The sequence below is a fragment of the Dipteris shenzhenensis genome, chromosome 11, assembly GCF_047967505.1.
Source record: "Dipteris shenzhenensis isolate YYH24624 ecotype China chromosome 11, Dip_SZ_1.0, whole genome shotgun sequence".
NCBI lineage: Eukaryota > Viridiplantae > Streptophyta > Polypodiopsida > Gleicheniales > Dipteridaceae > Dipteris > Dipteris shenzhenensis.
The window spans coordinates 21,652,118-21,674,875 of record NC_141606.1 but is presented as its reverse complement, the minus strand read 5'-3'; the positions used below and the strand labels follow the sequence as shown (position 1 = coordinate 21,674,875).

Genomic DNA, 22,758 nt, shown 5'->3' with positions numbered 1-22,758 from the left:
CCACACTTAGATGCATGCTTGGACTAGTGGCATCAGAGGATATGGAGCTTATGCAGATGGATGTCAAGATAGCCTTCTTGCATGGGGATTTGCATGAGGAAATTTACATGGTGCAGCCGGAAGGCTTTGAAGAAAAGGGCAAAGAGCATTTAGTTTGCAAGCTAAAGAAGAGTCTCTATGGTCTTAAGCAAGCGCCTAGAGAATGGTATCAGAAGTTTGATGCTTTCATTCGGTCCCAGGATTTTAGGAGGAGTGAAATTGATCACTGCCTCTACACTAAAAGGGCTAAGGATAATAGCTTGATAATCTTGGCACTATATGTGGATGATATGCTATTGGCTAGCAAGAATACTTATGAGCTAGATGCATTAAAGGCCAAGTTGCATGAGGCCTTTGATATGAAGGATTTGGGACTTGCAGGTCATATTCTTGGTATGCGCATCACGCGTGATCGGAGTAGGAAACTCCTTTGGCTTTTACAAAAAGAGTATGTTACAAAAGTATTGAAGCGTTTCAATATGGAGGGGGGGAAGGCAATGAGTACTCCATTGCCTCCATATGTGAAACTGAGTCATACAGATAGTCCCAAATCAGATGAGGAGAGGGCCATGATGGCCAAGGTTCCTTATGCATCAGCAGTTGGGAGTCTTATGTATGCTATGATAGCTACTAGACCAGACATTGCATTTGCAGTGGGAGTTGTTAGCCGGTATATGGCTAATCCAGGAAAGAGGCAATGGGAGGCAGTTAAGTGCATCATGAGGTACATGAAGGGTACCAAGGAGATGTGCATTTGCTTTGGTAAAGGAGACATGCGTGTACTTGGGTACACAGATTCAGACTATGCAGGGCATGTGGATAGTAGGAGATCCACTTCTGGTTATGTGTTCACCTTTGCAGGTGGTGCAGTGTCGTGGATGTCTCGCGCACAGAAGTGCGTTGCTTTGTCTACCACAGAGGCTGAGTATGTTGCAGCCACAGAGGGTTGCAAGGACGCTATATGGCTTGATCGGCTAGTGGGAGATTTGGGGATTCATACAGGTGTACCGACATTGCATAGTGATTCCATGAGTGCTATTCAGCTAGCACGGAATCCGGTCTTTCATGCAAAGACCAAACACATTGAGGTCAGGTACCATTTCATCAGGGAGGTACTTGAGGACAAGCGCATAGGGCTTGTCAAGGTTCATACAGATGATAACCCTGCAGATATGCTGACGAAGAGTCTACCTAGTCAGCGGTTTGAGTATTGTCGTGTATTGATGGGCATTGGATAGTATGCTCACTGGTTATTCTCCCTTAAAGGCACATTGTCCTTTAAGTGGGAGGTTGTGGGGGTTAAAGGTCATTGTGCCTTTACCCAGGTTATGTACAATACTCAAACACAATATATAAATGAATGAAAAAGAAGATTAGGGTGGTTCTGCACTCACCAAAACTTGTGTGGCTCTCTGTCTCTCTCTCTCCTTCTTCCGTTTTTTCTTCTGTTGAGAGCACTCTCACTTATAAGGTTGGAGAAGGGGTTTGTGGGAGATGAGGGTAAGACATGCTATTGAAAGTTAATAGTGCAAGGCAGCATGGATACTTGGAGACAATTGCACATGAAAACCAAAGTTGAGCTAAACAGTATGCCCCAAAAGAGTATGCAGGTTGTGGGAGATTAGGACATGCTATTGAAATTTAATTGTGCAAGGCAGCATGGATACTTGGAGACAATTGCACATGAAAACCAGAGTTGAGCTGAACATTATGCCCCAAAAGAGTATGGGCTTCATTCCATTATGAGACAAGTTCTGAGATCTTCGATCTCTGCATGTACGAATTGTAGGACATTCTCTCTCTGCATGTAGGAATCAAATCTAGGATTTCATGACTTTCTCTCTTTGAGTGTAGGATTCGTGTGACTTTCTCCCTTTGCATCTAGGAATGACATATAGAATTCTATGCATGTAGGAATCACATGTAGGATTTACCTGACTTTCTCTTTCTGCATGTAAAAATCATATGTAGGATTTGCATGGTCACTCTTTGCATGTAGGAATCATATGTAGGATTCATGAGAGAGATTCTATCATTCCTCCAGTCATTTTGAAAGTTTTGAGAGTTCGTTCCTGTCAGCCTCATAGTGAGCACTTTTCAGTTCACTAGTAGACCTGGGACTTCTCTCTCTAGAGTTAGATTTACATGATCTTTCCTAGAGCGAGTTTAGAGTGCACTTGTCCTATCATACCTTTCTAATATGCATATGTAATTAAAGCTCTGGTGCTACTCCACAAATAGTTTACACAATGACTAATGGATAGGACCTTGTTGACACAAGGTATAGTGACATTTAGCAAATCAATAATAGGTAATGTTGGTGCTTAGCCTAATCAGTTTATTTGGGACCCTTTCTCCTCCTCTATAGTCTCAGGGAGATAGCTCATTAGTTTTGTCAGGGCCTTGCTCTCTGCCTCTATAGTCTTAAGGAGATAGCTCATCACTCGATGAGCACTACCATCACTCTAGTAGTCTATCTCCTCGAGTCAAATAGTAAGGAGGAGATGTTTACAGTCCTTATGTGAGGGCCAACTCGAGGGTGAGTTTGTCATGTTGTGCTCTCTAGGTCTCAGTTGTGTCGTGTTACCTAGCTAGAATTTAATGGGCCCTCTTGGTCTCACTTTTGCACTTAAAGGAGTCGCTCTCCATGTTGTTGGGCCTTGAGGATGAAAGACAACATGCATCATTGATCAAGATGGGTCAAGAAATCTATGAGTGGTTCAAATTTGCTCCTGAATAGATATTGATGCCATCCAGAGATCTCATAGTACACAAGGCATCTAATTTCAAATGGCTCCTGTGTCTCAATAACCTATGTGTTGCATAGATTGTCTTGCATGGAGTGCCCTCTACTCGTCTTTTCTTAATACACTGCTTGAAGGGATACTTAGAATTACCCGATCAAGATCCTCAATGCATGGGGAGATGGATCTAAGTATAGCTAGGAGGATTGGTAAGAATCTCCTTTCAAATTTACAGGCAATGATTTACATAGAAGTTGAGCTCATGGGGTGCTAGTCAGGTCTAGTACATGTGGAGATTAGGAGGTCATCTCTAATGATTGTGGTTCACCACAAAGACTCTATTGAAACAATGGTAGTCTATGGGAGTCCTAGTCCTACAAACCATTTTGCACATTCAAGCGTACCAACTCCTTTGATCCCCCTCTGCCTCTAGTGCCATAGATGAGGTCAATGCTAGCTAAGGTAGCTTGCACATGCCAAATGTAGTCATGCCAAAGTCCCGACTCTGTGAAGGTATGTGAACACCTGAAAGGATGCAGCAAGCTATGAAGGGGTAAGCCCCAAACTCTACTAACATGACTATATATAGGTATCATGTTTCACATTTTATTATCAATGTTGTCATTTCTTGTTATGGGTATAATCTACTCTATAGCACTTGTAATTATGATGTCTATTGTAGGTGCCCCTTGCATCTTGATTTTCATTTTCCTATGCTTGTGATATGATATTTTACTTACCGTAGGTGTATGTTATTCAAGTTTTCATGCTTAGATAATAGGGTTGTAGAGTCTAAAAAGGTTATAATGGGATAGATGAAAGAGATTGTAGAATAAAGTTTTAAGAAACTAAGATCGAGGAAAATTGTAAATATAATAAGCATAATACTTTCACTAGAGAAATTGAATTGATTTCTTATATGAAAAGGTAGAGTACCCGAATTGAGCTAAGGTTTAAGGATAACTTCAAAAGACCATGCAAAGGGGGGACTTAGAGTGAGGACATCCCCTTGCTTTTCCACCTGCCCCCTCCTCATTTCTCTTCAAATTAATATGTTATTGAAGTATTTTCAATTGCGGGGGACCTATTTGTTGAAGGAGTTCACTTTGTGTAAATCTCACCCTCAAGGCATCATTATTGTACTTGAACTCCATGTCCCTCATATTGCATGTCAAAAGAGATCCACTTCTTGAGCTACCATTTTGCCCCAATAAAAGTGGAACTTGGCTTTTCTTCGCATGAAACAATGGTTTCCTATAAGAGACAACATGGTAAGGCCGTATTAGCATGTATAGCATAATGTAGATCAAGCTAAAGTGGTTTTGAAGATGATGATTACTTTGAGAGTTTTAAGAAGGAGATGTTTAAGACCTTGGTAAGTTAAATATCATATTTTTACATTTTGAGTTATGCATGAAGAAAAGCTTGAGGTATAGCTTTTTGATGCCACATGAAAGTAGATGCAAAGCAAACCATTTGAGGTATCTTTGAAATGTCATACGGGAACCAAGATCTCTCTCTTTTATATAGTCTATGGCTCATGGGCTAAACATAGCAACCTTTTTTTCTTTTGTAAACTTACACTACAATCCATGCCACAGTCGTGTGGGTTTAAGGGCTCCTCATGGGGTATTATTAGAAGAAGAATGTTTTAAGGTTAACAATAGGTGCCCTTAACGAACTTTAAGATAGCCCTTCGCATCATCAAACACTTGAAATCTGTTAAAGTTGTCTTGTCTCTAGAATTCAATGCTCTTTCTCTACACTTGTCACGTTCATAAAGCTTCAAGAAACGAGGTTTAACGAGATGAATTTCATTCATGTGGCCTACCTTAGATGGTGAGCGAAAAAGGGGTGAATTGCAAGCTGAGAGAGAGAGAGAGAGAGAGAGAGAGAGAGAGAGAGAGAGAGAGAAAGAATTTCATGGGATTCTCATATGCTCCTCCAATCAATGCATGCCAAAGAAAAGTGAACATAACAAGGTGAATGATATTTAATCATTCATAAGGCCTACCCAAGATTAAAAAAAGCAAACAAAAGGAAATGGTGTGGAGAAAGACTACAAGAGATAGAGAGAGAGAGAGAGAGAGAGAGAGAGAGAGAGAGAAGGGGGGGGGGGGGGGAAACAGAGAAAAGGTGGAGATGGTGTGTAAGAAGACTTGAGGAGATAAAGAAGGGGAGAGAGAGAGAGAGAGAGAGAGAGAGAGAGAGAGAGAGAGAGAGTCAACCACTTTAAAGTCTTCATTCAAGTCCAATGAAGAAGAGTCAACATATTGTCCAATAGGAACTAGGTTGTGGTAGGCAGCCTTTTCATCATGGTTCTAACTCCAAATTAGACTTGAATCTTCACTATTATCCAATTGGAGTTTCAGTAGCAAGATCGTGAGCTTTGTCCAACAATTACGCAATCAAGTGATGGCAAGAAAGAAAACATGTAATTATCTCCCTCCTTATATAATAGATTTGCGGGAAGAATGAATAAAAAAGTATGCTTTTAGGTCAAATTTGGAAGGAGTGTTTTAGTCCTTTAGATCAATCTAAAATAAAGGGCCTAAAGTTATACACGTGGCTTAAGGAGAGCTCACAAAAGTTTTCTAGAAAAGGAGAGCTCATAAAAGTTTTTCTTTTCTAGAAAGCACGTTTCAAACCCTTGGATCTTCATAAAAATCAACGCCTATAATTATGACACATGGCTTAACGAGGGCTTAGAAAAGGAAAACTTCCTTCTAGGCTGCCTACCGTAAAAATGCACTTCCAAAACTTCTAAAAATGTCTAATTTTTGCTTTGCCAAATTTGAAGCGTTGCTAAGGCTAGCCTAAGGGTAGGCCAAAAATAACTAAATACTTGATTTTTCTCTTTGAAGGCTAAACGATTACTAGGGCTTAGCACATGGGAACAAATAGGATGGGAATGGGAAAAGGTGGTCCCAAGTGGTCCCATGCATATTTCTATCCTATTCCCATCCCACCATGTGCTAACAAAAAAAGAACTAGGGATGGGTTTAGGTGGAAGAGGATACATGGCATCATTTCATGTGTTTAGGAGGTGGGGACCTCATGGGGACAAGGATACATGTTATCCTTGCATGTTTTTGAATCCCTAAAAAAGGGGAACTCATTTTGGCTCCGAGGGACTCGAGGCCATGGTCCAAGATGGGAGAAAAAGTGGCTACTCCCATTCTAAATCCATCCTAGACCACTTGGAGTCCCATCCTAAACCCATCCATGTGCTAAGGCCCTAAGGCCTACCCATTTGGGGCAGGCTAAAAAACACACCAAGAAACAAGGCAGGAAGTTGCGGAAAGGCCTTGCAATGTCCAGCCTTGCCCAACACACTCCCACCCCTCGCCATCAGTTCTGCCCATTTTTGTATTCTCGAGAAGCTTTTGGCGGTGGTGACACAAGCTCTCGCAATGCACAACGGCTTGTTGCTGCTTCCTTCGAGGAACTAGCTAGAATCATGTTCAACGCGTGGGTCCTTACTAGTTCTCCAAAACCGCTCAATGAAGGCCACTCTACTTCAAAAGTGCTTTGCAAATGGCAGCGGCTTGTTTGGTGGCAAATAGTTATAGTTTTTGTAGGAAATGCGCGTCACTCAATCTTATTAACTACTGTCGATCATGGATACATCTCTAAATTTTACACAGAGAGCGTCTTCCTATAATCAGTCAGTTATGCGCGGCTGATCAGGGCAGGTCTTTCCTACATGATCTATTTCCAGAAATACAGACTGGACAAAGAGACTTCTTGGGAAAGGCACGACTCCTGCGTAATGGGTGCATGCTTGCATGCTTTGCTTAGTGGATTGCAATTACTTGTCCAATGACTGCTGATGTTGCCAATGTGCAGAATGGAGACTTTATTTTGAAGACCTCAAGATAGTGTAGCTCTGAGAATGATGGATATTAGGCCTCTTGTAAGCTTGCATTAGACCTTTGAAGGTTAATCCTTTATGTAATAGGAGGGGCTCATCATAGGGTGTGTAATGGAGGAGGTTTTTCCCCCAAAGAAAAGTTAATAAACTTGAGAAGACGATATCGATCAGCAATCCATGGGACACTTGACCAATCCAAAGGGGCAGTTGGCTACTATGCAACCTCCTCCTCAAGACCCCAGCTCACTAGTGGGGTTAATAACTTGGATATGCACTACCTAGCCTTGGGCTTTGTGCTTCAATCGTTGCCCCCCCCACCTCTCTCTCTCTCTCTCCTTGGGCTTCTCTTTATGCAGTCCGGTCTTTATCACATTGAAACCTGCGCCCTTTCTCAGGGTTTTGACTTTTACTTTTCCTCCATGCTTATTGCCATCATTTTGCGTGCTTGGCATCCTCATCATGGGCACAAGGCAACAAAGCTTTTTGGGATGAACGTTCCAAACTGGTGTGTGATAGGCCCTTCCCAAGACTCATTTTGAGGCGCCCGTCCTTGAAGGATAATCTTTCCTACCAAGTGACAATACCCTACAAATCCACATCGATCCATACAATTATATAATGCTAATACAGATTCTTTTGGGTTCTCGCATCCAAGTGCATTCTTATATGGTTGAATAAAGACTTGATTCAGAGGCCTTTCTGGTTGACTACCTTATCCGTTTATATGCCTCTTGCGGAATGAAGTTAATATGCATGGAATGCAATTATTTCAGCAAATGCCAATCTTGGAAACCTTGCGAGGGCTTTTGTATTGTATCAGAAAATGCAGCAGGAAGGAATAAAGCAGGGCAAATTCACTTTCTTGTCCATCCTGAAAGCATGCAGTGGCAGTGGCACCTTGAGACAGGGCAGATTAATACATGACAGTGTAGTGAGAAGTGGACTTGAATCGGATATGGTTGTTGGGACCATTCTTGTTGACTTGTATGCAAAATGTGTGTGCCTTGATGATGCACTCAAAGTGTTTGAGGAATTGCCAAATCGAAATGTGGTGTCTTGGAATGCCATAATAGTAGGATATGCTCAGCATGCCAAAGGCCAGCATGCTTTGAAACTTTTTGAAAAGATGCACCAAGAAGGCATAAAGCCTGACCATGTCACATTTTCATGTGCCTTGAAAGCATGTGGCAGTACTCGAGCCATAGGGCAAGGCAGGCTGATACATGAAGAGGCCATTAAAGTGGGATTGGAATCAGATGTGGTCGTTGGGAGTGCACTTATGGACATGTATGTAAAATGTGGCAGCCTAGAGATTGCATCCAAACTGTTTGAGAAATTGCCAAATCAAAACGTGGTGTCATGGAATGTCATGCTTGCTGGATATGCTCATCATGGGAAGTGTGGTTCTGCTCTTCGGTTGTTTGAGAAAATGCAAAAACTGGACATAAGGCCAGACAAAACCACATTGTTATTAGTCGTAAAAGCTTGTGGCAGGGCTGGAGCAATACATCAAGGGAAACAGATACATGAGCAGATCATTAAAAGTGGACTTGAAACAGATCTGGTCATTGGGAACACCCTTGTTGATATGTATGCCAAATGCAACAACCTGGAGGAGGGACACAAATTATTCAACAAATTGAGGGATCGAGATGTGGTGTCGTGGAATGCATTGATTGCAGGGTATGTTGAACACACAAATGCTCTTGCTGCACTTGAACTGTTTCAGGAAATGCAGCTCGAGGGCATACAGCCAACCAAATTCACATTTTCTTGCATCTTGAAAGCATGTAGTGCCCTAGGGGCCATAGAGCAAGGCAAGCACATTCATGACCAGATGACTGAAAACGGAATGGAAATAGATCTGGTCCTTGGTAACACCCTCATTGACATGTATGTCAAATGTGGGAGCTTAGAGACAGCCCACAAAGTGCTTGGTGAGCTACAAGATCGAGATGTATTGTCCTGGAATGCACTAATTGCAGGATATGCTCAGTGTGGCAATTGGAAGCTGGTTGAGCAATGCATTCTAGACATGCAACGAGATAGGTTAAAGCCAAATGGTGGGACTCATACTAGCATTCTTGCGGCTTGCAGTAATGGAGGCCAGGTAGAGGAAGGCCGCATGTACTTTAATTCTATGCAAGATCTTGGCATAACACCGAGTATTGAGCACTTCAACTGCATGGTTGACCTTCTTGGCCGTACAGGATGTTTGAAGGAAGCAGAAGACCTACTTCAAACTATGCCAACCCTGCCTGATATAGCTGGATGGAGGTCTTTACTTGCTGCCTGCAGGACATACGGTAATGTTAAGGTAGGAAGGCACTGCTTTGATGAATCTGCACGGTTGGATCCTGACAGTTCAGGGATTTATGTGCTCATGCTCAACACTTATGCTGATACTCGCATGTGTGAACATCTACAAAACATAGAAGAGCTGAAAACCTCTGCTCAGTCATGGAGAAAGCCTGGCAAAGCCTGGATTGAAGTAAGAAATAAGGTGCATGAATTTGTTGTTGGAGATAAAACTCATGAAGTGAGTGACAAAATTTATGCTAAGCTAAAGAGAATACGAACTCTAACAGGGGAGGAGGGATATTCGTGGCAAAGTGCGATTTAGTATGTACACGTGTCAGGTCAGTATAGAAAGGTACCTTGTGTTGGGACCATCCAGAGTGGTATGACCTGCTATGACCTTTAGGCTTCTGATTCAACAGGTACGATCTAGTCCCTGGAAATGGTGAAGGAGTGTGTGACAGGTCCAAGCCACATTGACGATTACATAAATATTTTTTACTGCTACTGCTTGCAATGGTAAAGGCAAAGTCTTTACACTAAGTTCTTGATGCAAAAGAAGGGATAAGTGTCAAGAAACTTGCCATCAAGCTTCTTATAAGATTTTGATATTGTCAAAAATCAAGCTGGTGGCTTTTGTTTTGTCTCTCACTTCTGGAAGGAGCTTTGTTCATTTGCCTCTACAAGTGAAGACCTCACAATCTCTCTCGTTTGATTGATTGAAAGAACGTAGAAGGGGTCATTGTGCATTTGCTTCAATAAATGAAGACGTCTCAATCTTTCTTGAAATTTCTACAGAGTACATTAAGTGATGGAAAGCATATTATACTGGTGCTGTAACAATGTTGGCAAAAATTAAGATTTCTTCTCCTTTCTGGGAGCTTATATTTTGCAATCCTTCTTTCCCAATGGAACTTTCAACTATAGGTCCCTGCTTAATTAAGATTTTAACTTACCACGAGGACCTAAGGGTAATTCCATGTGGTAAAAAAAGGAAAATTTATATAGAATGATGGATTGAATTTTTTTCTTCTCTCTCTTATATCTTTCCATCAGAATATCACAATGCCAAACTTCAGAAGCAAGATCCCTTTTTTTTTCTTGGAGATTTAAATTTTTGCGAGCATTTCCTAGACTTCTTTGCCCTAAACAAAATTGCAAATTGCAGCTCTTATCTTGTTTTGCAACAATACTTTTTTTTGTAGAGTGCCTTCTATCGATCTGATTTGAAGATTACAATGGTATAATAGATCGTCTGAGACGTGGTCCACAAAGCTTAGCATCATGGATCCTTAGGATTTGTTTTTGATTCCTATTCCAGCTTAGGATTCCTTGCTTTCTTCACAAGGTGGTTCGGCTTGGGAGGTGGTATCCGTCATTACATTGTGGTAGATTCGGTATATGAGATGTGCACATGTTTTATTTGGCCAGTCATCTACTTGGCTGATATACTGGCTTCTATTTGGGCGGAACTTATCTTCACCATTAGAAGTCAGTGGGATAGATGTACTGTGTCCTTTGTAGCGATGCAAGACAGATTTCTCTCATTCATGAGGGGTTGGGATTGTTCCCTGTTTTTTCATTTGACCCCACTTGGGATGTCGTGGCACTGTAGACGGATAGAGTCCTTACTTTCCCACCTCTTGTATAATTTCTTTTCTCCTGTTGGCTGCTCCCGTCATCTCTCCCATTGCTCTTGAGTGGGGGCAATGCTTAGGCTCGTGTTGCCCTTTTCTCTCCTCGCCCCCTCCCCAAACCTCTTAGCCTTGGTCCCTGTTGCTGTCAATCGTTGTGGTGGGTAATCCACTTATTTCTCTTACCCATTTGAATGAGCCACTGATCATCTTGTTGGCTGCCCTTTCACACTAGTTAACCTGCTGCATCTTCACACTCAAAAGTTGCTCTTTCCTCTTGGTCGTCGTCATTTTTTGAGTAGACCGACCTGCTTCATTTCCAGATTTGAACGTGGCTGAGATGGTCTGTTGTGGTGTTTTTGTTTCGGGTTCAGGGGCAACAGATCCCTCTACTTTGCGCGTTGTTCTTTGTTTCCCCCTACTTTCCTTGCACGTTAACACTATTTGGGAAGGGCATGAAGTGTCTTCTCCCTGCTCTTTTCAATTGGGCTTGGCTGCAGCATTGGAGGGCTTCTGCCAGTCGCGTCAACACATTGAAAAGGGATAGGTAGGCTCTCTCTTTGCAAGTTGTGGGGTTTTTTGTTGTTCTTGAAAGGCTAGGGATTGATTGTTCCACCCCCACCTATGCCTGTTTTCTAGTTTCGTTGTAGAGTTTATGGGGTGGAGATTACTCTACTACCTCTATTGTATTTGCCTTTGGCCATTTTGAATGGAATATATTATTGCTTTAAGTTAAAAAGCTTAAATGGGACATGTTACATCCATGGTAATTGATTTCATGTCAAATCAATATTTGTTTTATATTATTTATTCTTTTTCCTATGCTACAAAAACTACTTTGAAGTTGGAAGATGAACTATGAACTATGAAGCTGAGAAATTATTGATAATGACTTTGATGTTGGAGAAGTATTTTGAAGAGGGATACGGTACATTTCAAAGTTCAAATACTATGTTAACTTTCTAATTTATGGATTTCGAACCTGAGCATATCTAAATGCGACGAGTTTCAAAGATATAGTAATGACTGGAGTTGTGAGAACATAGATAAAGCTTAAATGGAACATGGATACACATGATACATCCTAGTAATTGGTTTCATGTCAAATCAATATTTGTTTTAAATTCATTATTTTTCCTCCAAAAAATTTTAAAATTTCCAAAAGTGTCCCTACCACCCCAAAAACCTCCTAGGAGTCTCCCCAAACTATCCCCATAGACTCCCCACCTTCCTCTCAGCGTCTTCCTCCTCTCAACCTCCTCTCAACTTTCTCCCAACCTCCTCCTCCTCTCGGCCTCCTCCATTCAACCTCTCCCTCCTCCCAACCTCTATTTCTTTGCCTGCTCCCATTCTTTCTACAATGATGAAGCCCTTCCCCTAGGCCAAATCTATCAATTTAATCTTGGGTGGGTCGCATTTTGAAGGATGACAATGATGTTTGGACCCCTCAATAGTTTAGGCTAATGTCTTGGGTCACAATGGAACCATCTGCAATAGGTCCATTCAAGGTTTCTAGAAAGGATAGAGCAAAGAAAGAGAAACATTGGAAGGGTCACATTGTTGGGTTTTGTAATATAAAAAAAAGGACTTAAGGTGAAGGTTAAGCATGTGTACATGGCTCGAGACATGAACTTGGACCGTGCAAGTCGAACTTTCTTTTCTTCAAATTGTATCTCTCTTTTGTTAAGTGTGATGTCATTGTACTAACACAATAAAATTAGTAGGTTTTAGTTCACAATTTATGGATTTTGTGCAATGAGGCCACATTATCTTTATGAATCTTTTTAAACGTTGATTGCATTTGGTAATAGTGTTGTGCTAAATTATCCTCATGATTTATAGTATCTAATCATGGTGATAGATTTGAACTAGATCTATTAAAAAATAATACAATATATTACATTGTCAAATATTTCATTACCTAAATTATAGTAGACTTTTAAGGGCCTTTAAAGAGTTTGAAGTCAACTATATAAAATGAACATAGCCTTTATTGTGCTCACCTCCTAGACACAACCTCTCCCTGCTCTTGCCATCTTCCACAAACCTCCAATGGCCACACCCTGCGAGGCATACCATGACTTCGTTGCTTCTACTCATTATTCAAGTAGAGAGGCGGAGTTGTATGAGATTTTTGATCACGAGATAGATGTCATTGGCATAGTCCACAAGCACCTGGATCTTTTCAGAGATGTGGTAGATTACATCAGAGAGAAAATTAAGCCTTACATGATCCGGCTAAACATAGATAGAGTAGAATGGGTTCCTATCAATCTCCTCATCGAATGTCATCAGGCTGATTGTGTTTTTAGGCATAGGTTGCAAGAAATTTGTAAATCCCTTAGTCTGAAAAAGTTTAGAAGAATTTCGAAGGATGAAGAGTTTGATTTGCAAGCGGATCCTATAAGAACCCATTTTGTATCCCTAGAAATAGCCTATCGTGTAATTTTTATGGAAATGGAGGACACAAATGCACCTCCATTTATCAAGGTAGAGCCGCCTCTTCTTCTAGTAGCAAAGGAAGATGTTGAAGTTGAAGAGAATCTCAATGTTGTTGTTGTAGAAGCCGCCCTTGCTTTAGAGTGGTCAGTGCAACATTAGACGAAGGAAAGCACATAGTAGAATTGGAGCACACGACAAAGGTCGCTATGGTGCCCAAAGAAGCAAGCGGAACATCATCCACGGGACCAAAAGAGGAAGAAGAGGAGGAAGGTATGACAGATGGGGTTTTGATTAAAACCCTTCCATATATTTTGATTGAAAATAGAGAATATCTATTTTTGATTAACATCTAATACATCAAAAAGTTGAGAGCAGATGAAGTACTAGGGGCACTCTCTGCTTGGGAGAGTAGTATTGACTTAGGCTACCCAAAAGAGGGGTTGGATAGGTGCATAGATTTGGCACCTACAAACACTTTGGAGCATCCGATCTTGACTGTGTGGGAGGAAATGCATGACTCCAGTAATGTAGCAATTACAGGGATGGAGTTCTGTGAGGTCTAAGAAAGATTGTAGGCAGAGAGGGAGCAAAAATGCCAGAGAGTTGAGACCCTTGCGACGGCCTAATTATCGACACCACCTCCAATAATTGATGAGATCAAAAGCTCCATCAATATTTCTCAATCGGGATATGAAGAAAAAGATGCTACCCGCATTGTAAGTTCATGATATTTTGTCAATATGAATGATTTTATGTTCTTAGTTTGAGATTAAAAAACATTACTGATGTTATCACAACTTTCAAGATTTCATTGAAGTTGATGCTTTGGGGAATGACATGGGAGTCAAGGTGAAAACATCATCATGGATTCAACACTAGGACACTACATGGGAATGTTCCATCACCATAGCCTAGTGTGTTTCCATACTTCATTCTCTCCTTATGGGAAGGAGGAGATGATAAAGTCCAAGGCACTTTCAAAGCTAGTCTCCATTGTGTCTTTACCCCCATCTGCGCACAAGTGTATTTTGGTAAGGCAAGATTTTGGAGAGAGACTAGCAGGAAGACTTATTGCGACCATTGCTTTGGGTGTTTATGATGCCACACAGCTTGTAAAAATATTCACAGAACCCACTGTCTTTCATCTCAGAGAAGAGCAGCAATATTAGCTCAAGCAAAGCAAGAAAATCTTTTGTTAAAAGTGCAATAGTTGGAGTATACAAGAAAGATTGTACATACATATCAAAATATAATATATACTTTTCTTTTTTCCTAGATGTTGGGTATTTTGCAATATCATTGAATTTGATTATGTCAAATTTGTGTTCTCATTGTAAACAATTTTTGTGCTTCCCCCGTTTGGCCCAAAATTGTGCCTGCGCACACATGTCCTCTTTTGGGGCCTTTTTTAAAATTTTTTAAAAGGGGAAGAATTCCCCATTTTTTTTCCAAAAAATGCCCCAGAAGATGGCATGTGCGCACAGACACGAATTTGGGCCAAACAGGGCCCCCCATCTAGCCCAAATTCATGCCTGCGCGCACATGCCCTCTTTTGGGGCATTTTTGTTTACTGTTTTTTGCGGGAAGCATCCCCCAATAAATTTTTTCAAAAAATGCCCTCAGAGGGGGTATGTGCATGCATGTGTGACTTTGGACCAGATGGGGGTCCCCGTCTAGCCAAATTTTGCGCTTGTGCTCACATACCCCCTTTGCGGGCATTTTTTGAAATTTTTTTTGGGAAAGCATCCCCCATGGTTTACAAGCCCTAAATAATTGAAAGTATGGGTATTTTGATGCAAATTTTCATGCTCTTGATTGGGCCTTTTTTGTGAAAACTTCCTTGGATGTGCAAGTCCTAATTTCATTAAGAACATACTAATTTGCCCAAAGTATTATTAACAAATTAAAAAAATTCAGAGAGAATATTAAATTATTGCACAAACACTCTGCGTAGATCCAAAATTTCAAGAAGAATTACAGTGTCCAAAGGTATTGTATTACTAGAAAATATTTACAACCATCTTTCCACAAAATTGCACCAAACTGTCTATGGCTTAGGTAGTGGGTCACCGCCTTGCCATCTACATGTTTTTTGTCATGATCACAACCCTCTTGGCATGGATTGCACACAAGTTCGTGTCCTCAAGAAGGGATACCAGAGCCATTTCTATTGCCTCTTGTAAGGTAGCTAGTCTGATTGATTGAATACGATAATCATCCCTGTAGGATTGTAGAATTTCTTTGACTAATCGAGTGAATGGAGCTCTCTTGATCAAAGCTCTATGCTCTTTTGATACTTCATGATCTCAAAAAGTGCATTCATTCCAGGTTTTATGTGGTGCCTTCGTCCAGGGACTTCTCCATTTCCACCTCCACCTCCACCTCCACCTCCACCTCCACCTCCACCTCCACCTCCACCTCCACCTCCACCTCCACCACCACGACCACCACCACCACAACCACCTCGTCTGCCACTGCCTTTGCCTTTGCCTTTTGCTATTCGCTTCAATTTTGGCAAAGTTTTTCCACCTTGTCTAGATCATGGAAAGTCCTGAGTGGCATTGCGCTATGCTGTTTGTTCCTGGGGTTCTCCATTTGTTGCCTTACTTGTTGAGCTAGTCGGATCCTTATATGCCTTGCGTCTTCTTGCGCTTTGGCCCATTCTTCCAATATGCATCTTTTGCGCTCTTGTTATTCTAGTCTACTTTCTGGCTGTTGAGGTGCCTCGGGCTGGTTCACCTCTTGTTGCTCCACCTTTAGCTATCTCTAAGGGTTTGATTATTCCCCATCATCTCCTTCGTCATCATCTATGTGTTCATCACTTTTTGATCTCTCATCCTCCTCCTATCTCCTCTTTTGTCTTTCTTCAAACATTGCATTGTATACATGGACTGGGATTGGGAGTCTTGTTCTTGTATCAACGGACCTTTCAGTCTGCTTTGTTCTTGCCATATCGATGATGGTAGGGCTATGGGAGATGTGAAGGTAGGAAGGGATAAACTGGTACGAGAGAGTACTATGGTACTAAGATAATGAAGGTATTTGCATTTATATAGAGGTACATTTATATTGCATCTCATTATTAAGTACCCTTTCCTCCCGCTTTCTCGTCCCCCTGCCCTCGCCTTCTAATTGCCCCTCCCCCCGCCTTCTCATTGCCCCCCCCCCCTTCGCCTCTTTCTCGGTGACTACCCTCTCAAATCTAAAACTTAAGCTCCCTTGTGCTTGTAACACATATTGCTTGAATGTGTAGGAATGTAAGAATTTTGCGTTGGGTCCACAATACAAAACTTATGCTTCTTTAAAAAGATATGAGCCAATTAATCAAATTTCCACGAGAAATATCAAAGTGCGCTTTTGATTAACATTAATGTACATTTGGTTTAGCCATCCAATGCTTTCCAACACAACTTGTGGTTTCTATCCAACTTCTATGTTTATGGGAAGCTTGCGAAGATAACCATGAATGCCTTCTTTTACTCATTTGAGTTCGACGAACTGCTTGGGCTAACTCCATTCGCAAAGATTTATTCCTTGCATAGGAGGATCTAATTATACCGTGATAGAACCACTCAAACATCTCTTGAAGAGCATTACTTCCGTTAATCCCACCTCCATGCCACATACTCTTGAAATAAGCATGTCGAGCTCTATAATGAGACTTTTCCATCCCTTGGGCACTCTAAACATTCAACGAACCATATTGGTGAAGAAACCATGGACCATGAGCATAAAGAATGTGCTGCATACTTTGGAAAAATACGAGGTAAACAAGAAAAAATTAATTGCAATTAAAAATTTGAAAAAAGCAAAGACCAAATACACCATGTAGTGCGTTATGTGGGATTCACCCCATCCATCTACCATGGCTTCAATTAACTCTTTCATGATGACTTTATATAGTTGCACATCATCATCGTCTATGGAAGGCTTCCTTAAGATCTTTACCATATTGTCTAATGCTTTCCAAACACATATTCTTAAGGTTCTCACATGAGGATCAACTTCCAAATTAGTTGTGCAATCACATAACTCTTTCCAATAATTCCAATGCATATTTAATTCATTTTTTCCATGGTTGGACAAAATCTTCGTGCCTTTGAGCCTCCCATGGACACTTTATTTGCAAGATTTCTTGATTTTCTTGACAATTGTATGTCTTTGATTAGCTTTACATTCCCTTCATGGAGACCCATGTTCAAGAGTAAGCTTCGACCCTTGCTATACATGATGCTGCTCTCTCCTCCGGTTTCATGTTCCATACATATACAATGTGCAAATAAAGCAATTTATCAATGAGCTTCATCTTCGCATGCAACACAAAAAAATGCACTCTTTGTAATGGAATGTTTAATATTGGATCCCAACTTTTATCGATTTGATCTCTATTGGGTACAACATCCTGATTGCAGAGCTCATTACTCCATTGCTCCAATATATCCGTTTGTTAGAATGATCATCTCTAATGTCATTCATTACATCTTTAACATTCCCAAAGTCTTTTCCTCTTTTTATTTGCTCTTTCCCTCTATGTTTTCCTATGTTACTGCCTCAAAGTTGTTGTGAGTGCATACAATAATGACATGGATATGTTACATTCGCACTCAATTTCATTCCAAGCATACAGTTCAATGTTTTGATATCTCCTACCATGTGCCAATTAAAATAATAGTCCAAACATACTTACCTTGTAGCTTTCACCCTACGCTTCCTTGCTCCACCACCATATGCTAAGAGTTCCATTGGTTGCACAGCCTTAATCCTATGCTTGTAACCTAGAGGGGTTCTTTTTATTCTTTTGTGCCACCATTCTCCCTTCTTTTCTTTTGCATTATCTCAACCCCATCATATCTCCACATATGCTTCCTTCCCCCCTCCCTACATCGTTTCTCTCTCCTATTTCTGCTTCTATTTCTCAAACTGTCCTTTTGTAAGAATTTCTCTCTCTCTCTCTCTCTCTCTCTCTCTCTCTCTCTCTCTCTCTCTCTCTCTCTCTGCTTTCATTGCTTATGTTGATTCTAATCTCTGCTTCCCATCCTCATTTCCTTGGGCAATTGATTGGGCTAGCGGAACCTTTATAACCTCCTCACATAGCTATGCATCTTCCATTTCCTCTTCCATTCCTCACATTGCACTTGAGGAAATCCATTCTCTTAACTTGAAGAGGATGCGATGCCCATTGCAGCACTTCAAGAATCAGCTCGATCTGAGGTCATATGGGAAAGTTATGACTTCTCAAATTCAGGGCAAGGCATCAAGGTTGATGCAAGCTAGAGGAGGGCAGGGAGTCGAGGGCAACGTGAGAGGCCGAGGGTCCCAGAGTAGCATGGAATTGGGTGGTTAGGCACGATTCGAGAGGTTGGGGAAAGGGGTGAGGTGTGAGAGGCTCAGCACAAGGGCAAGGGTCGGGGTAATGTAGGAGGTCAAGCCCAAGCATGACATGCAGGAGATAAACACATTGGGGTTGAAGCATGGCATGGGAGGATGGGGTTCAAGGGGGGTAGGCATGGTGTCGGGCGTCACCAAGGGCAAGACCCAAGAGGGTGGTATGAGGGCAAGTGTCATGGTGAGGGTGAGGGGGGCCGAGGGTGGCATGATAGGCTAGGGTTCTAGGGGCAATGCATGGGAGTGTTGTTGGTGGGAGGTGGAAGTTGGGAGCAATGCGAGAGGCCAAAGGTTTGGGGCAACACAAGAGGTGGGCATGGTGTGAGAGATTGAGGTTGAGGGCAAGGCACAAGAAGGTGGGGTTCAGTGTGAGGCATTGAGGTCGAGTCACGGGAGGTTGGGGGTCTAGGTGTGGGATGAGAGGTTAGGGCTCTGTGCATGGTTGGAGAGGCCAAGGCCTAGGCAGGACACGTAGGATGGCATCCCAAGAGGTTTGATGTTTGAGTGTTGTGCAAGAGGTTGGGGCTGAGCATGAGGCACAGGAGGGTAGAGAGCTAGGTACGGTGTGGCAGGTCGGGGCTAAGGGCAAAGCGTGGGAGGGCTTGGTTCGAGGTGAGGCATAGGAGGTTGAGGGTTTAGGTAAGAGGTCGAGGGCTTGGGTGGGAGCTCAAGAGGTGGGTGAAGGTAGTGTGTCAAGGTCCAGGGAGTGTGGGAGGTCGAGGTGGAGGGTGACAAGGTCCAGAGAGTGTGGGAGGTCGAGGTGCAGTGTGTCAAGGTCCAGGGAGTGTGGGAGGTCGAGAGGGCAATGCAAGGTGTGAGGTCAGGGCAAGGTGTTGGGAGGTTAGGCACGCTATGGGAAAATGGGGTTGTGGGGGCAAGGCACGGGTGGGAAATGTGTAAAGGTTGAGGAGAGATATGGGAGGACAAGGGTAGTGTGGGAGGTCGGGGCACTGATAGTAGGACTAGGATGGGGTCAGGGGCAAGGCATTGAAAGGTCAAGCATGGTGTAGGAGGTCGGTGTGCCAAGGGTGCGAGGCACAAGAGGGAGGTGCATTGAAGGGCCAAGGGGGACAAGGGAGGTCAAAGGGTTAAGGGAGACATGAGAGGTCGAGGCTATTGGAGGTAAAGCAAAGAAGGCCACGGAGCAAGGGGCAACATGGAGGGTCGAGGGGGGGGGAATGGGATTTTGGTGTGGCGATGTGGGAGGTGATGGGGCCAAGGGCATCACAAGAGTGTAGTGCGAGGCATGGGAGCATGAGGGGCCAAGGGAAGCATAGTGGGTCAGGGGCCGAGGGTGGTGCAAGAGGTCAAGGCATTGGCCAATAGCCTAAAATCCCCCACTCTATCACTTTTAGGACTTTTTTCAAGTTGGAGAGACCTATTCTTAATTGGATTGCATTCTTGAACTGTCATATTTCAAATTTGGTCTACTCCTTAATGCTTGGGTTTTTGAAGTCTTTCATTTGTTATTGGCTACCCATTGCTTTCCTATCCACCTCAGAATAGTGCCTTTTTTTTACTTATTGCATATGTGTTTTCTAAAATTGATATTTCTCTCGATTTCCTCATAGAGAAAGAGCACTAAATATACAAAGTCATTCTCAAATTTTCATATTTACCTCATAAATGTGGTCTTAAGTAAGAACATCCTCTCTTTGTCCTAGCCTCATCTTCATCCTCACCCTTTTCCTCTTCCTTACTTTTAGCCTCATCTATATCCTTGGCTTAATACTCTTTATGGGCACTATTAGAATCCCCAGTTAGACGTTATTTGATATGGGGTTTCATTAACTCTATGGTGTGTGGTGCATCATTCTAAAATTTGTGTGAAGGCTTTAGGACATTTTAAGTATCTTAATTTGGGTGGTTGTGTCAAATATGATCACATCTGGTCACTTGCAATGGAGCTTGTGTGAAAAATATGCCATGTTGTATATCACCATTCTTCGTCGTTCCTTTGAGAACTCTCAATCATTCGTGGCATGAGATGTGGTCATCTTGGATCTTTTTTAGTCAAATTTTTGGCTTATATTTGTTAATCTCATTTAATAATTATGAATGCCACTCATTCTTATATTAATATGTGAAATCACTTATCTTAAGCTCAAGATCTATTAGATGTCTATCTATCTATCCATTTATCATGTCAACATGTTAAAAGTAGTGAATACCACAATATTTTAGATTAGTGGTCCATCTAGGCTTATGCATGGCCCGCTTTCTCTTGTGGTGTTAATCTCCTTAGTAATGGAAGCAAAATATTGCCACTATTTATCATTGACCTTCTAATCTTGTAGTCATAGAAATTAGCTCAAGTGGAGGAGTGTCGGTAAATGGGATGGATGGTCGTCATTGTGGGTTTGAGGTTTTGAAAGATTTTGTACGATTCAGAAGAATAGGATTAAACCTAAGAGGGTAAGAGGGCTTGTGGGTTTCCATAAAGAGAGACATGTTAGTACACATTGATACTGCAAGAGAGTACGCACATGCACACAAACGGGCCCCAATTGATTCCATTATGAGACATTTATAATGTTCTAGTAATTTACTCTCTCTGTGCTAAACAAGGATTAATGATTTCTTCTCTCTAACAAGTAAAAACAATGAATACTGTAGTGTATTCAAATAGCTACACATCAAGTAGGCTTATGCAGGGCTTATGCATGACCAACTTTTACTTAAGGCACTATTTTCCCTTGCAATGGTGCCAAAATATTGCCACTATTTCTCGTATATCTTACAAGATTGTAGTCACTTAAATTAGCTCAAGTGAGAAATGGAATGGATAGGGGTTCTCATCTCCATTGTGGGCTTAAGGTTCAAAAGAGTTTGTAAGGTTTAGAAGAAAATATTTGAGAAGCCTAAGCTAAGTTTATGATCTCGATAGAGTTTTGCTAGTCTCCTTCACAAATAAAGGGGGGTAAGTGTTGAGAAGCCTATGTTAGACTTTAAGATTCAAAAAGATGTGTATGGTTTAGTAAGGGTTAAAAGTATAGTAAGATTTGTACGGTTCAAGAAGGGTTGTAGAGTTTAGAGAGCTTGGAAGATTGAGAAAGAAGAGAGTAATATCCTTTATAAATTAAGGGTTTAAGATTTGAGGAGTATATGCTAGGAATTTAAGGGTTGCAAGGATAGATTAGGACTAGAAGAGAAGGATTCTGAAGGTAGAATGGGATAAGATTTGAGAAATAAAGGGTAGGTAGAGGAAAGAGCAAGCAAGGAGAGGGTATTGTAGGGTGCAAGAGGGTTGGAGGGTCCAAGGGTAAGAGGGCTTGCAAGGGTTGTGGGTTGTCACAAGGGTAGAGACATGCGAGTACACATTGATAATGCAAGGGAGCACAAACACAAGGAAAAGGTGAGATGAGCATTGAACCCCATTTCATTCCATTATGAGCTATTCATACATATTCTTGAATTGCTCTCTCCATCCTAAACATGGCTCAAGTACTTTTTCCCTCTATAACATGTTATCAATGATTTCATGTCAAGCATTTCCTATCATGTTTTTCCTTACTAAGAATTCCTTACAAAGTTAACTTACAAGGATATCCTTATTAACGATTCTCTCTCTCTCTCTCTCTCTCTCTCTCTCTCTCTATCTATATATATATATATATATATAGAGATAGATAGATAGATAGATAGATAGATAGATAGATGGTCTTTTGACAAAGTTCTAGAGATGAGTCCTCAAGATATTTTGATAGTGTTTGTTCCTCGAATTTCTTGATGCTCATTATGAGGCTAGTTGAGAGAGATTGCTTATTAAAAAGCAGTCCTATTCCCTACTACTGAACAAATGATTCTACTATGATCTTGTTGTTTGTTCCTTGGCTTGCTTCTTAGATTGATACACAGATAGGGTTAGCAATCCCTCATGTGGGGATGAAGGGGGGAAAACTCATCACGAAAGTTAAAACTATATGTCATCTATAAATTTAATTTGAGAAAATGTAGTGCAAGCTAGGGAGGGGCACCATTAGAAGAAGTGAGATATCCTATTCACACTTACTATTAGCTATCTTGCTTAATCGATTTGTCAATGAAGACAACATTTTGTGAGGACACACAGCAAAACATATCTTTGTACTACATGAGGATGTGATTAATAAAGACTCGTTTTGAGCTTCTAGCTTACATGCTTACAATCTCCATGAGTGGCAACTCTTATGTCTCATTTCACACACAAGTCTACATTCCTTACAATGTCTATGAATATAAAAATCAACTTGTAGGTCTCCACTCACATATAAGTCTACATATCCCACCAGAGAAGAATAAGACTAAGAATTGCACTAACAACAACCATGAAAACCTCTCAAATAGGGGAGAGCCTATATCT

The 22,758-nt window shown here is 41.5% G+C and overlaps 1 pseudogene; it reads left to right on the top strand.

Annotated features, from left to right (window-relative positions):
* Positions 1–6,007: 6,007 nt before the first annotated feature.
* On the top strand, positions 6,008–9,685 carry LOC147896764 (pentatricopeptide repeat-containing protein DOT4, chloroplastic pseudogene; annotated as a pseudogene).
* The last annotated feature ends 13,073 nt before the right edge of the window (positions 9,686–22,758 follow it).